The sequence below is a fragment of the Oncorhynchus clarkii genome, chromosome 5 (assembly GCF_045791955.1).
Source record: "Oncorhynchus clarkii lewisi isolate Uvic-CL-2024 chromosome 5, UVic_Ocla_1.0, whole genome shotgun sequence".
Taxonomy (NCBI): domain Eukaryota; kingdom Metazoa; phylum Chordata; class Actinopteri; order Salmoniformes; family Salmonidae; genus Oncorhynchus; species Oncorhynchus clarkii.
In genome coordinates, this window is record NC_092151.1 from 32,244,450 (window position 1) to 32,257,784 (window position 13,335).

At 42.8% G+C, this 13,335-nt stretch overlaps 1 pseudogene; it reads right to left on the reverse strand.

The window, feature by feature from the left end:
* Positions 1–453: 453 nt before the first annotated feature.
* LOC139409613 (3'-5' RNA helicase YTHDC2-like) lies at positions 454–12,788 on the reverse strand (annotated as a pseudogene).
* Between the last annotated feature and the right edge of the window lie 547 nt (positions 12,789–13,335).

Sequence of the window (13,335 nt, forward strand, 5' to 3'; positions counted from 1 at the left end):
GACCTCACTACCCTCTGGAGAGCCTTACGGTTGAGGGCGGTGCAGTTGCCATACCAGGCGGTGATACAGCCCGCCAGGATGCTCTCGATTGTGCATCTGTAGAAGTTTGTGAGTGCTTTTGGTGACAAGCCGAATTTCTTCAGCCTCCTGAGGTTGAAGAGGCGCTGCTGCGCCTTCTTCACGATGCTGTCTGTGTGAGTGGACCAATTCAGTTTGTCTGTGATGTGTATGCCGAGGAACTTAAAACTTGCTACCCTCTCCACTACTGTTCCATCGATGTGGATAGGGGGGTGTTCCCTCTGCTGTTTCCTGAAGTCCACAATCATCTCCTTAGTTTTGTTGACGTTGAGTGTGAGGTTGTTTTCCTGACACCACACTCCGAGGGCCCTCACCTCCTCCCTGTAGGCCGTCTCATCGTTGTTGGTAATCAAGCCTACCACTTGATTACCAAGCCTACCACTTGTTGTCGTTCCAGGGGTTGAGCAGCTGCTGGGCATACTGGAAGGGCAGGCTCTCCTTCCAGGTCCACTCCACACTGAAGTCCCCAGTCCTGACAGTGCCCCTGTCTGATGACCGACATCATCCGCGCATAGCCCTGAGAGGCACCAAAATGACATGTTACAGTCTACTAAAAATACAATTTAAAATTTAAAAAAGGATCTATCTACATTTTTGTCATTTCCTTGTTCTGTTCAATGTTCTCTACCTATATAGTACTCTAAATACCCAAATTAATGTTTTTAAGTTCAATAGAATATAAGATAAAAATTGCTGACACCATTCAAAACAATGAGGGTTTGGAACTTTAAAGCCAATTAGCTCAGAATTATCTTTTTGCAGATAGAACCTTAGAACACCAAGCTCTCGACTTTGCGCCAAACAATTAGAAAAGTTTAAAAATACAATACCATTCAGTAGTCACTAGATAAGACTATCAAGTAGTCGTTAGATAACACTCATCAAGTAGTCACCACACAAGACTATTAAGTAGTCACTAGACAAGACAATCTCTCACCTTCCTCAGAGCTGGTGCAGATGTTTTGCAGCAGGTGCATGATGAGGTCCAGGTCCACCTGCTCGTCGTCAAAGCTGTGGTGGTATTCCTTGAGCAACTCCTGGTCCTCCGGGCTCATCTCTGTGGTGGCTGCCTGCACCAGGGACCACTCGTCCAGCTTCCCCGCCTCCAGGGATGAGCTACCAAGGAAGGGAGTATTTCGGTTATCATCCTCAAACAAAGGCAGGGTTTTCACATAGAGCCATTCATAACAATGATACAGTGATAAATGGTGCTCTTACAGGTAGGATTCTAGTAGGTCCACCACCTCTGCCTGCTGGAAGTGCTTGGCCCAGTCCAGTGCTGTCCTGAAACAAACCAAATACTGATCAATATTTCAGACTCATTCATGGTGTATAGAGTAAATAAAAAGAGGATGCATTATACAGTTATTCAAAGAACCCTTACCAGCCATTGGAGGCCTTTATTCTGACGCTGGCTCCCATACTAAGCAGCTGCTCAATCTGACTGAGGAAGCCTCGACCTGCTGCCACCATGAGGGGAGTGGCGCTTGTTTCACTGTGCATGTAGTACACTGAGAAGCAGAAGGAGGAGGACATATCAGGCTTGGAACTACTGGGAATATTACTCTCAACTCTTGGGATTGCATTTTTATTAAATGTATTTACATTTTTTTATTTACATTTTTGATTATGTTGGTGTCATTATTCCATACAAATCAAATCAAATCAAATTTTATTTGTCACATACACATGGTTAGCAGATGTTAATGCGAGTGTAGCGAAATGCTTGTGCTTCTAGTTCCGACAATGCAGTAATAACAAGTAATCTAACTAACAATTCCAAAACTACTGTCTTGTACACAGTGTAAGGGGATAAAGAATATGTACATAAGGATATATGAATGAGTGATGGTACAGAGCAGCATAGGCAAGATACAGTAGATGGTATCGAGTACAGTATGTACAAATGAGATGAGTATGTAAACAAAGTGGCATAGTTTAAAGTGGCTATGGGGAAATGAATGTTTTTTTTGTAGGGTTTTTGGATAAACGCTGAAAATAAGGTCTGTGGTAAACACAGGCTTAGGAGGATCTCCTAAAATACATTTTGTTCTATGAAATAATCTCAATCAGCTAACATCACTATCTGTGAATTTAGAAGCATTTTGAGTAATCAAAACAATAACATAAAGGCTTAATAATTCATAAAGTTCATGTTAACGGACTGATATCTCATAGAACAAAACGTATAAGATCCCCTTTGTTAAATTCAGACCTTATTTTCAGCACACATCCCATAAACATTTTAAATTTTTTGTAATTTAGCAGATGCTCTTATCCTGAGCAACTTACAATAATGATTACACACATTTTCATACTGGGAATTGAACCCACAACTCTCGCTTTGCAAGCGCCATGCTCTAACAACTGAGCCACACAGGACTTCATAGGAATGGCCAACAAGGAAGAAAATACTAAATCATTTCATTTTTTTAGGACAACAAGCTGGCAAGTTCTCTTAACAGTAGACTGTGGGGGAGTTTTGACCATAATATTTATTTGTATTTATTTATTTATTTCATCTTTATTTAACCAGGTAGGCTAGTTGAGAACAAGTTCTCATTTGCAACTGCGACCTGGCCAAGATAAAGCATAGCAATTCGACACATACAACAACACAGAGTTACACATGGAATAAACAAAACATAGTCAATAATACAGCAGAACAAAAGAAAACAAAAAGTCTATATACAGAGAGTGTAAATGAGGTAAGATAAGGGAGTTAAGGCAATAAATAGGCCATGGTGGTGAAGTAATTACTATATAGCAATTACACACTGGAATGGTAGATGTGCAGAAGATGAATGTGCAAGTAGAGATACTGGGGTGCAAAGGGGAAAGATAAATAAATAAATACTGTATGGGGATGAGGTAGGTAGATAGATGGGATGTTTACAGATGGGCTATGTACAGGTGCAGTGATCTGTGAGCTGCTCTGACAGCTGGTGCTTAAAGTTAGTGAGGGAGATAATAGCTGTAGTCTGTGAAGACATTTTCACCATATTAGCAGCATAACATCTCTCTTTATTCGGTTGTCTATATTGTCTGTGGAGTTGTTCTGACTGTATTGATGTTAGGTAACCCACCTGTCCGTCTCTGCTGATCTGCACTTTCTTGTTGTCGTTCCAGGGGTTGAGCAGCTGCTGGGCATACTGGAAGGGCAGGCTCTCCTTCCAGGTCCACTCCACACTGAAGTCCCCAGTCCTGACAGTGCCCCTGTCTGATGACCGACATCATCCGCGCATAGCCCTGAGAGGCACCAAAATGACATGTTACAGTCTACTAAAAATAAAATTTAAAATGTAAAAAAGGATCTATCTACATTTTTGTCATTTCCTTGTTCTGTTCAATGTTCTCTACCTATATAGTACTCTAAATACCCAAATTAATGTTTTTAAGTTCAATAGAATGTAAGATAAAAATTGCTGACACCATTCAAAACAATGAGGGTTTGGAACTTTAAAGCCAATTAGCTCAGAATTATCTTTTTGCAGATAGAACCTTAGAACACCAAGCTCTCGACTTTGCGCCAAACAATTAGAAAAGTTTAAAAATACAATACCATTCAGTAGTCACTAGATAAGACTATCAAGTAGTCGTTAGATAACACTCATCAAGTAGTCACCACACAAGACTATTAAGTAGTCACTAGACAAGACAATCTCTCACCTTCCTCAGAGCTGGTGCAGATGTTTTGCAGCAGGTGCATGATGAGGTCCAGGTCCACCTGCTCGTCGTCAAAGCTGTGGTGGTATTCCTTGAGCAACTCCTGGTCCTCCGGGCTCATCTCTGTGGTGGCTGCCTGCACCAGGGACCACTCGTCCAGCTTCCCCGCCTCCAGGGATGAGCTACCAAGGAAGGGAGTATTTCGGTTATCATCCTCAAACAAAGGCAGGGTTTTCACATAGAGCCATTCATAACAATGATACAGTGATAAATGGTGCTCTTACAGGTAGGATTCTAGTAGGTCCACCACCTCTGCCTGCTGGAAGTGCTTGGCCCAGTCCAGTGCTGTCCTGAAACAAACCAAATACTGATCAATATTTCAGACTCATTCATGGTGTATAGAGTAAATAAAAAGAGGATGCATTTATACAGTTATTCAAAGAACCCTTACCAGCCATTGGAGGCCTTTATTCTGACGCTGGCTCCCATACTAAGCAGCTGCTCAATCTGACTGAGGAAGCCTCGACCTGCTGCCACCATGAGGGGAGTGGCGCTTGTTTCACTGTGCATGTAGTACACTGAGAAGCAGAAGGAGGAGGACATATCAGGCTTGGAACTACTGGGAATATTACTCTCAACTCTTGGGATTGCATTTTTATTAAATGTATTTACATTTTTTTATTTACATTTTTGATTATGTTGGTGTCATTATTCCATACAAATCAAATCAAATCAAATCAAATTTTATTTGTCACATACACATGGCTAGCAGATGTTAATGCGAGTGTAGCGAAATGCTTGTGCTTCTAGTTCCGACAATGCAGTAATAACAAGTAATCTAACTAACAATTCCAAAACTACTGTCTTGTACACAGTGTAAGGGGATAAAGAATATGTACATAAGGATATATGAATGAGTGATGGTACAGAGCAGCATAGGCAAGATACAGTAGATGGTATCGAGTACAGTATGTACAAATGAGATGAGTATGTAAACAAAGTGGCATAGTTTAAAGTGGCTAGTGATACATGTATTACATAAGGATACAGTCGATGATATAGAGTACAGTATATACAGTGCCTTGCGAAAGTATTCGGCCCCCTTGAACTTTGCGACCTTTTGCCACATTTCAGGCTTCAAACATAAAGATATAAAACTGTATTTTTTTGTGAAGAATCAACAACAAGTGGGACACAATCATGAAGTAGAACGACATTTATTGGATATTTCAAACTTTTTTAACAAATCAAAAACTGAAAAATTGGGCGTGCAAAATTATTCAGCCCCTTTACTTTCAGTGCAGCAAACTCTCTCCAGAAGTTCAGTGAGGATCTCTGAATGATCCAATGTTGACCTAAATAACTAATGATGATAAATACAATCCACCTGTGTGTAATCAAGTCTCCGTATAAATGCACCTGCACTGTGATAGTCTCAGAGGTCCGTTAAAAGCGCAGAGAGCATCATGAAGAACAAGGACCACACCAGGCAGGTCCGAGATACTGTTGTGAAGAAGTTTAAAGCCGGATTTGGATACAAAAAGATTTCCCAAGCTTTAAACATCACAAGGATCACTGTGCAAGCGATAATATTGAAATGGAAGGAGTATCAGACCACTGCAAATATACCAAGACCTGGCCGTCCCTCTAAACTTTCAGCTCATACAAGGAGAAGACTGATCAGAGATGCAGCCAAGAGGCCCATGATCACTCTGGATGAACTGCAGAGATCTACATCTGAGGTGGGAGACTCTGTCCATAGGACAACAATCAGTCGTATATTGCACAAATCTGGCCTTTATGGAAGGGTGGCAAGAAGAAAGCCATTTCTTAAAGATATCCATAAAAAGTGTTGTTTAAAGTTTGCCACAAGCCACCTGGGAGACACACCAAACATGTGGAAGAAGGTGCTCTGGTCAGATGAAACCAAAATTGAACTTTTTGGCAACAATGCAAAACGTTATGTTTGGCGTAAAAGCAACACCCTGAACACACCATCCCCACTGTCAAACATGGTGGTGGCAGCATCATGGTTTGGGCCTGCTTTTCTTCAGCAGGGACAGGGAAGATGGTTAAAATTGATGGGAAGATGGATAGAGCCAAATACAGGACCATTCTGGAAGAAAACCTGATGGAGTCTGCAAAAGACCTGAGACTGGGACGGAGATTTTGTCTTCCAACAAGACAATGATCCAAAACATAAAGCAAAATCTACAATGGAATGGTTCAAAAATAAACATATCCAGGTGTTAGAATGGCCAAGTCAAAGTCCAGACCTGAATCCAATCGAGAATCTGTGGAAAGAACTGAAAACTGCTGTTCACAAATGCTCTCCATCCAACCTCACTGAGCTCGAGCTGTTTTGCAAGGATGAATGGGAAAAAATGTCAGTCTCTCGATGTGCAAAACTGATAGAGACATACCCCAAGCGACTTACAGCTGTAATCGCAGCAAAAGGTGGCGCTACAAAGTATTAACTTAAGGGGGCTGAATAATTTTGCACGCCCAATTTTTCAGTTTTTGATTTGTTAAAAAAGTTTGAAATATCCAATAAATGTCGTTCCACTTCATGATTGTGACCCACTTGTTGTTGATTCTTCACAAAAAAATACAGTTTTATATCTTTATGTTTGAAGCCTGAAATGTGGCAAAAGGTCGCAAAGTTCAAGGGGGCCGAATACTTTCGCAAGGCACTGTACGTATGCATATGAGATGAATAATGTAGGGTAAGTAACATTATATAAGGTAGCATTGTTTAAAGTGGCTAGTGATATATTTACATAATTTCCCATCAATTCCCATTATTAAAGTGGCTGGAGTTGAGTCAGTGTCAGTGTGTTGGCAGCAGCCACTCAGTGTTAGTGGTGGCTGTTTAACAGTCTGATGGCCTTGAGATAGAAGCTGTTTTTCAGTCTCTCGGTCCCAGCTTTGATGCACCTGTACTGACCTCGCCTTCTGGATGATAGCGGGGTGAACAGGCAGTTCACTTACTAAGAACCAGGAAATAATATCCCCTGTGACATTGCTCCTCATGATTGAGTTCACCAATCAGTGAATAATCCCAAAATAATTAGTGGCATCTCTTCAGCCCATTCAGAGTACATACTGAAAATAACTGAAGCAACTGGCAGAAGATAACATAGAAAACTAGGATATTGAGAAATGAGCACGGCCCCCATATCCAACCCAAACTAACTGTTGTTCTCACCAGCTGGTTGAAGATCCTGTCCCCTCCATCATCCAGCAGATCGTTCTCCCGGAGGACACAGGAGGCTGAGGTCTTCTCCCTCTGGGGCTCCTGGCGGGAGCCGCCCTCCAGGACCTTACACCACTCTGTCAGGGACGTCTGCTGCTTCTCCACTGCCAGGGACGACACACACATGCACTTGTTCAGTCTGGGAGACATTGGACATGAGTCCAAAACAGTGTTCAGAAATCAAAATGGAAATCAAGCAAACCAGGATTGAGAGAAGGTTGGTAGTTACCCCTCTGAATTTCCTTTTTGTATTTCATCATGTCTTTGTTTGCATAACCTGTTGTCCTCAAGATATCTTCCAGGAAGAGTTGCTTCACCTCAAATGGTCTTCCTTTGACTAGATCAAAAAAGTATTCTTACTTTTCCATTTATTCATTTCATTTAACAAATCAGTGCTTGCGGGACCAGTCAAGACAAGCACTAGCCCCGTCCATACAGAGGTCTTTCGCTGCAATTACCTGGCTTTTGCAGGTAACCGTTTCATTAATGAATCCCGGTCCCAATTTCAGATGAGTATATTACGTGATTCTGTAGTGATTTCTGTACTCTCGTCTCTGTATGTGGCCTATCCAAACAGACGGGGTTGACTTACTGTGGATGACGGGACAGGAGCTGAAGTAGCGGAGGAACATGGAGCATGTCCGTCATCTTGATCCGCAGGAAGTCACTCAGGCCGTCCCGCTCGTGAACCTCGTCCTGACACAATGAACTCATTTTGATGTGCATTCATACAGTAAAAGCTGTGAACTATAACAAAAGGGTCACAGTAACTTTTACTCACCACAATGACATGAGTAACAGTGGACATTGTGGCATCTCCAGCCATCAGTGTTCTCAGCAAGACTCCGCTGGTGCAGAAGGTCAGCAGCGTCTTAGGAGAAACTCTGAGTAGGCAAACAAATCAAATTGTATTTGTCACATGCGCCAAACACAACAGGTGTAAACCTTACCATGAAATGCTTACTTACAAGCCCTTATCCAACAATGCAGTTCAAGAAATAGAGTTAAGAAAATATTTGCTAAATAAACTAAAGTAAAAAATCTAACAAAAATTAACACAATAAGATTACATAACAATAACAAGGCTATATAGAGGGGGTACCGGTACCGAGTCAATGTGTGGGGGTACAGGTTAGTCGAGGTAATTTGTACAGGGGTAAAGTGACTGCATAGATAATAAACAACCGATCAGAATGCTCACGATGTTGCAGCTGTAGAACGTTTTGAGGATCTGGGGACCCATGCGAAATCTTTTCAGTCTCCTGAGGGGGAAAAGGTGTTGTCGTGCCCTCTTCACGACTGTTTTGAAACTCTCGACCCATTCCATTACAGCCCCATTTGTGTTCATAGGGGCCTGTCCGGCCCTCCTTTTCCTGTAGTCCACAATCATCTCCTTGGTCTTGCTCACATTGAGGGAGTGGTTGTTGTCCTGGCATCACACTGCCAGGTCTCTGACCTCCTCACTGTCTCTGACCTCCTCACTGTCCTCCTTACTGTTGTCGGGGATCAGGCCTACCACTGTTATGTTGTCAGCAAATTTGGTGTTGGAGTTGTGCTTGGCCACGCAGTCGTGAGTGAACAGGGAGTACAGGAGGGGAGTAAGCACGCACCCGAGGGGCCCCGGTGTTGAGGATCAGTGTGGCAGATGTGTTGTTGCCTATCCTTACCACCTGGGGTCGGTCCATCAGGAAATCCAGGATCCAGTTGCAGAGGGAGGTGTTTAGTCCCAGGGTCCTTAGCTTAGTGATGAGATTTCATTAATTTCCGCACAGTAGCCCAGTGAACGTAGACAGAGTTAGTGCCTCCCTTCCTCCCTCGCTCTCTCCTACCTGCTCTCCAGGCGGATCTGGTAGCCGATGGTCTGACTGATGCTCTCCCCTCTCTCTGCTGCAACCCGCTCCGCCACAGCGATGGCAGCCAGACGCCGGGGCTGCGTGCAGAAGATACGACAGGGGATCCCATTTCGGCTGCAGTCGTCCAGAAGGAACTGTGGGATCTGGAATGGCAAAACACTTCCCAATTACTTTCTAGCTGATCAGGAACTTACAAATGTAATACCTTTGTAGAGCATAAGAACAGCACAATCCCATATTTGGACAGTGACGTAAAACGTTTCTCCCCCTCACCTGTGTAGCTTTCCCCGAGCCGGTCTCCCCCACCACTAGGACCACACGGGTGTGTATTTGATGACCTGGACGATCTCCTCCTGGCACTCGTACACAGGCAGCGAGCGGCGGAAGAAGTCTAGCTCAGACGGGCCCCTCCTCTTGGGCACCTGGGGGATGCCATTGTTGAGCCGCCCGCTGGTCCTGTTCTTGTCACGGCTGCTCTCTGGTGGAGAAAAAAAAGAGGGGCAGAGGAATGTTTATACTTTGTATTGTCAATACATATTGTTAACACCTTGATAGTTTATTCATTAGTATATTGACATTACAAACCTAAAGTTTGGCAACGTCTCCCATTGATATCCATGCATTATTAACCCTGAGATGTAACTACCACTCACCAGCCTCCATGGCCACAGACAGGCCTCCCTCAGTGTGAGGCAGTAGGTCTGTGCACTTCTTGTTGGTGATGGGGAACCTCTGCAGCAAGCTGCGTACTACATGCTTGGAATTGTGGGAAAGGTTGAAAGTCATGATGGACTGGGCCGTCTCTGAGCCATCCTTCTTTCTGATAGTGAGGGTGCGGCTCGATCCTTTTCTGAAAATGAATGAAATAGGCTGTTAGGCTTGAAGCACAGCACACTAGTAAACCTGAGGGAGGCTTTTAGGGATTTAGAACTTACGCTACAATGTCGGGGAGGGATACACAAACTGTTCTACTCAAGTTCCGCTTGAACACAGTGTATAAAACATGCTCTTTCCATAACATAGACTGACAGGGTGAATCCAGGTGAAAGCTATTATCCCTTATTGATGTCACTTGTTAAATCCACTTCAATCAATGTAGATGAAGGGGAGGAGACAGGTTAATGGATTTTTAAGCCTTTATGACAATTGAGACATGGATTGTGTACATTGGGGCTAAAAAGTATTTAGTCAGCCACCAATTGTGCAAGTTCTCCCACTTAAAAAGATGAGAGAGGCCTGTAATTTTCATCATAGATACACTTCAACTATGACAGACATAATGAGAAAGAAAAATCCAGAAAATCACATTGTAGGATTTTTAATGAATTTATTTGCAAATTATGGTGGAAAATAAGTATTTGGTCAATAACAAAAGTTTATCTCAATACTTTGTTATATACCCTTTGTTGGCAATGACAGAGGTCAAACGTTTTCTGTAAGTCTTCACAAGGTTTTCACACACGGTTGCTGGTATTTTGGCCCATTCCTCCATGCACATCTCCTCTAGAGCAGTGATGTTTTGGGGCTGTTGCTAGGAAACACGGACTTTCAACTCCCTCCAAAGATTTTCTATGGGGTTGAGATCTGGAGACTGGCTAGGCCACTCCAGGACCTTGAAATGCTTCTTACGAAGCCACTCCTTCATTGCCCGGGCGGTGTGTTTGGGATCATTGTCATGCTGAAAGACCCAGCCACGTTTCATCTTCAATGCCCTTGCTGATGGAAGGAGGTTTTCACTCAAAATCTCACGATACATGGCCCCATTCATTCTTTCCTTTACACGGATCAGTCGTCCTGATCCCTTTGCAGAAAAACAGCCCCAAAGCATGATGTTTCCACCCCCATGCTTCACAGTAGGTATGGTGTTCTTTGGATGCAACTCAGTATTCTTTGTCCTCCAAACACGACAAGTTGAGTTTTACCAAAAAGTTATATTTTGGTTTCATCTGACCATATGACATTCTCCCAATCTTCTTCTGGATCATCCAAATGCTCTCTAGCAAACTTCCGACGGGCCTGGACATGTACTGGCTTAAGCAGGGGGACACGTCTGGCACTGCAGGATTTGAGTCCCTTGCGGCGTAGTGTGTTACTGATGGTAGGCTTTGTTACTTTGGTCCCAGCTCTCTGCAGGTCATTCACTAGATCCCCCCGTGTGGTTCTGGGATTTTTGCTCACCGTTCTTGTGATCATTTTGCGTGGAGCCCCAGATCGAGGGAGATTATCAGTGGTCTTGTATGTCTTCCATTTCCTAATAATTGCTCCCACAGTTGATTTCTTCAAACCAAGCTGCTTAACTATTGCAGATTCAGTTTTCCCAGCCTGGTGCAAGTCTACAATTGTGTTTCTGGTGTCCTTTGACAGCTCTTTGGTCTTGGCCATAGTGTAGTTTGGAGTGTGACTGTTTGAGGTTGTGGACAGGTGTCTTTTATACTGACAACAAGTTCAAACAGGTGCCATTAATACAGGTAACGAGTGGAGGACAGAGGAGCCTCTTAAAGAAGAAGTTACAGGTCTGTGAGAGCCAGAAATCTTGCTTGTTTGTAGGTGACCAAATACATATTTTCCACCATAATTTGTAAATAAATTCATTAAACCTCATACAATGTGATTTTCAGGATTTTTTTTCTCATTTTGTCTGTCATAGTTGAAGTGTACCTAAAATGAACATTACAGGCCTCTCTCATCTTTTTAAGTGGGAGAACCTGCACAATTGGTGGCTGACTAAATACGTTTTTGCCCCACTGTATGTGTGCCATTCAGAGGGTGAATGGGCAAGACAAAATATTGTAGTGCCTTTGAACGGGGTATGATAGTAGGTGCCAGGTTTGAGTGCGTCAAGAACTGCAATGATGCTGGGTTTTCCCACACAACAGTTTCCCATGTGTATCAATAATGGTCCACCACCCACAGGACATCCAATCAACTTGACAACTGTGGGAATCATTGGAGTCAACATGGGCCAGCATCCTTGTGGAACGCTTTTGACACCTTGTAGGTCCATGCCCCGACAAATTGAGGCTGTACTGAGAGAAAAAGGTGGTGCAACTCAATATTAGGAAGGTTTTTGTAATGTTTTGTACACTCAGTGTATATGGGAGTATCTGAGATTGACCTAAAGACTATACAGGTTGGCTGACAACATTACCAAAAACATTATGCGCCCGCATTGATGTGGCCAGAAGCTGTGTGTTTGTTATGATTATGAACGGTCAGATAGCTAGCAACAATGACAATAAGCTGCTATGTGGGGAATCATAGGTGGCTCGTTTCAGCTCATTGTATCTTGTTATTGATACCATGTCTTGTTTTGACTGATTTCATGTCAATGTTAATATGGCAACAATTCAGTAGCTACCTAACAACTCTAACCATGTATTTGAGAGACAACAAGTGCACATTGTGCAAATGTCTTTATGTTTTCAATAAACATGGAGCCAAAATATAGTTTACATGTTGTCAACAATTTAAGACAACCTCGTCTGTTAAGCACCATAGTTGCGCACAAGTCAGTTTTGTTGCTAAACAACCAACCTGGCTATGGGCTCTGATATCCCTCATATCAATTTGGATAGCTCACCCTCTGCTTTTAGAGATATATCCCAGGGACTGCGCAATGCGATGGATGAAGGCCCTCTCAGTACTGGACAGGGAGGAAGGAAACTCAATCTCTGTAAAAAAAAAATATATGTATAATGCATAATATAATACACATTTCTCCATGAATCATCAATTCATCAGCATGAGTAGAAGGACCATTTTATCTTACCTTTTTGCTCACTGTACTGAAACCTATCAAGGGAGATGTTCACAGCAATCTTAACTTCTTCATGGAGGCGTATGTCTTTCAGCCCTTTGCCCCTGGGCCCTCCACTACCAGAGTGTTTTGAGTGGCCCATGGCAGGCTTGGGGGAGGCAGTACTGTGATGTGACATGATGCACTGTAGAACAGAAGAGTTCATCAAATGTAGCTAATGAGCAACCTACTTTACAACAATACTTTGCAATCTCTCTAGATGACTGTCACATGTTACTTGAACTAACTAGAGACAAAGGGTAGAGTGTCATTTCAGGAAGCCATGACACCTACCATCTCAGAATGTTCTGAAAATGGTCTCTGCAGAAAGATTAGCATTCCTTTAAAATGATTTTGTTTAAATATAATTTGATCTCAGAGAAATTAAGCTAATTGATTGCACCTAAATTGATTCACATAATTTTAAACTAATATAGTACCTAAAATCCGATTTGGACCAAACTTCATGCTACCAATGAGTTAGACATGAGGAATCCAAAGAAATTGTCAAAAGCAACCTACGGACCCCCCACACCATGCCCACCCCAACGGCAAGTAAACAGTATCGTTCCCGATGTCTGACAAGTAGTATGAAGCTGCGGCTAGAAGTATTGTTTCTTCATACTAGATAATGTACAGAAGGGTGCTGAGGGGAGGATGGCTCATAATAATGGCTATAATGGAGT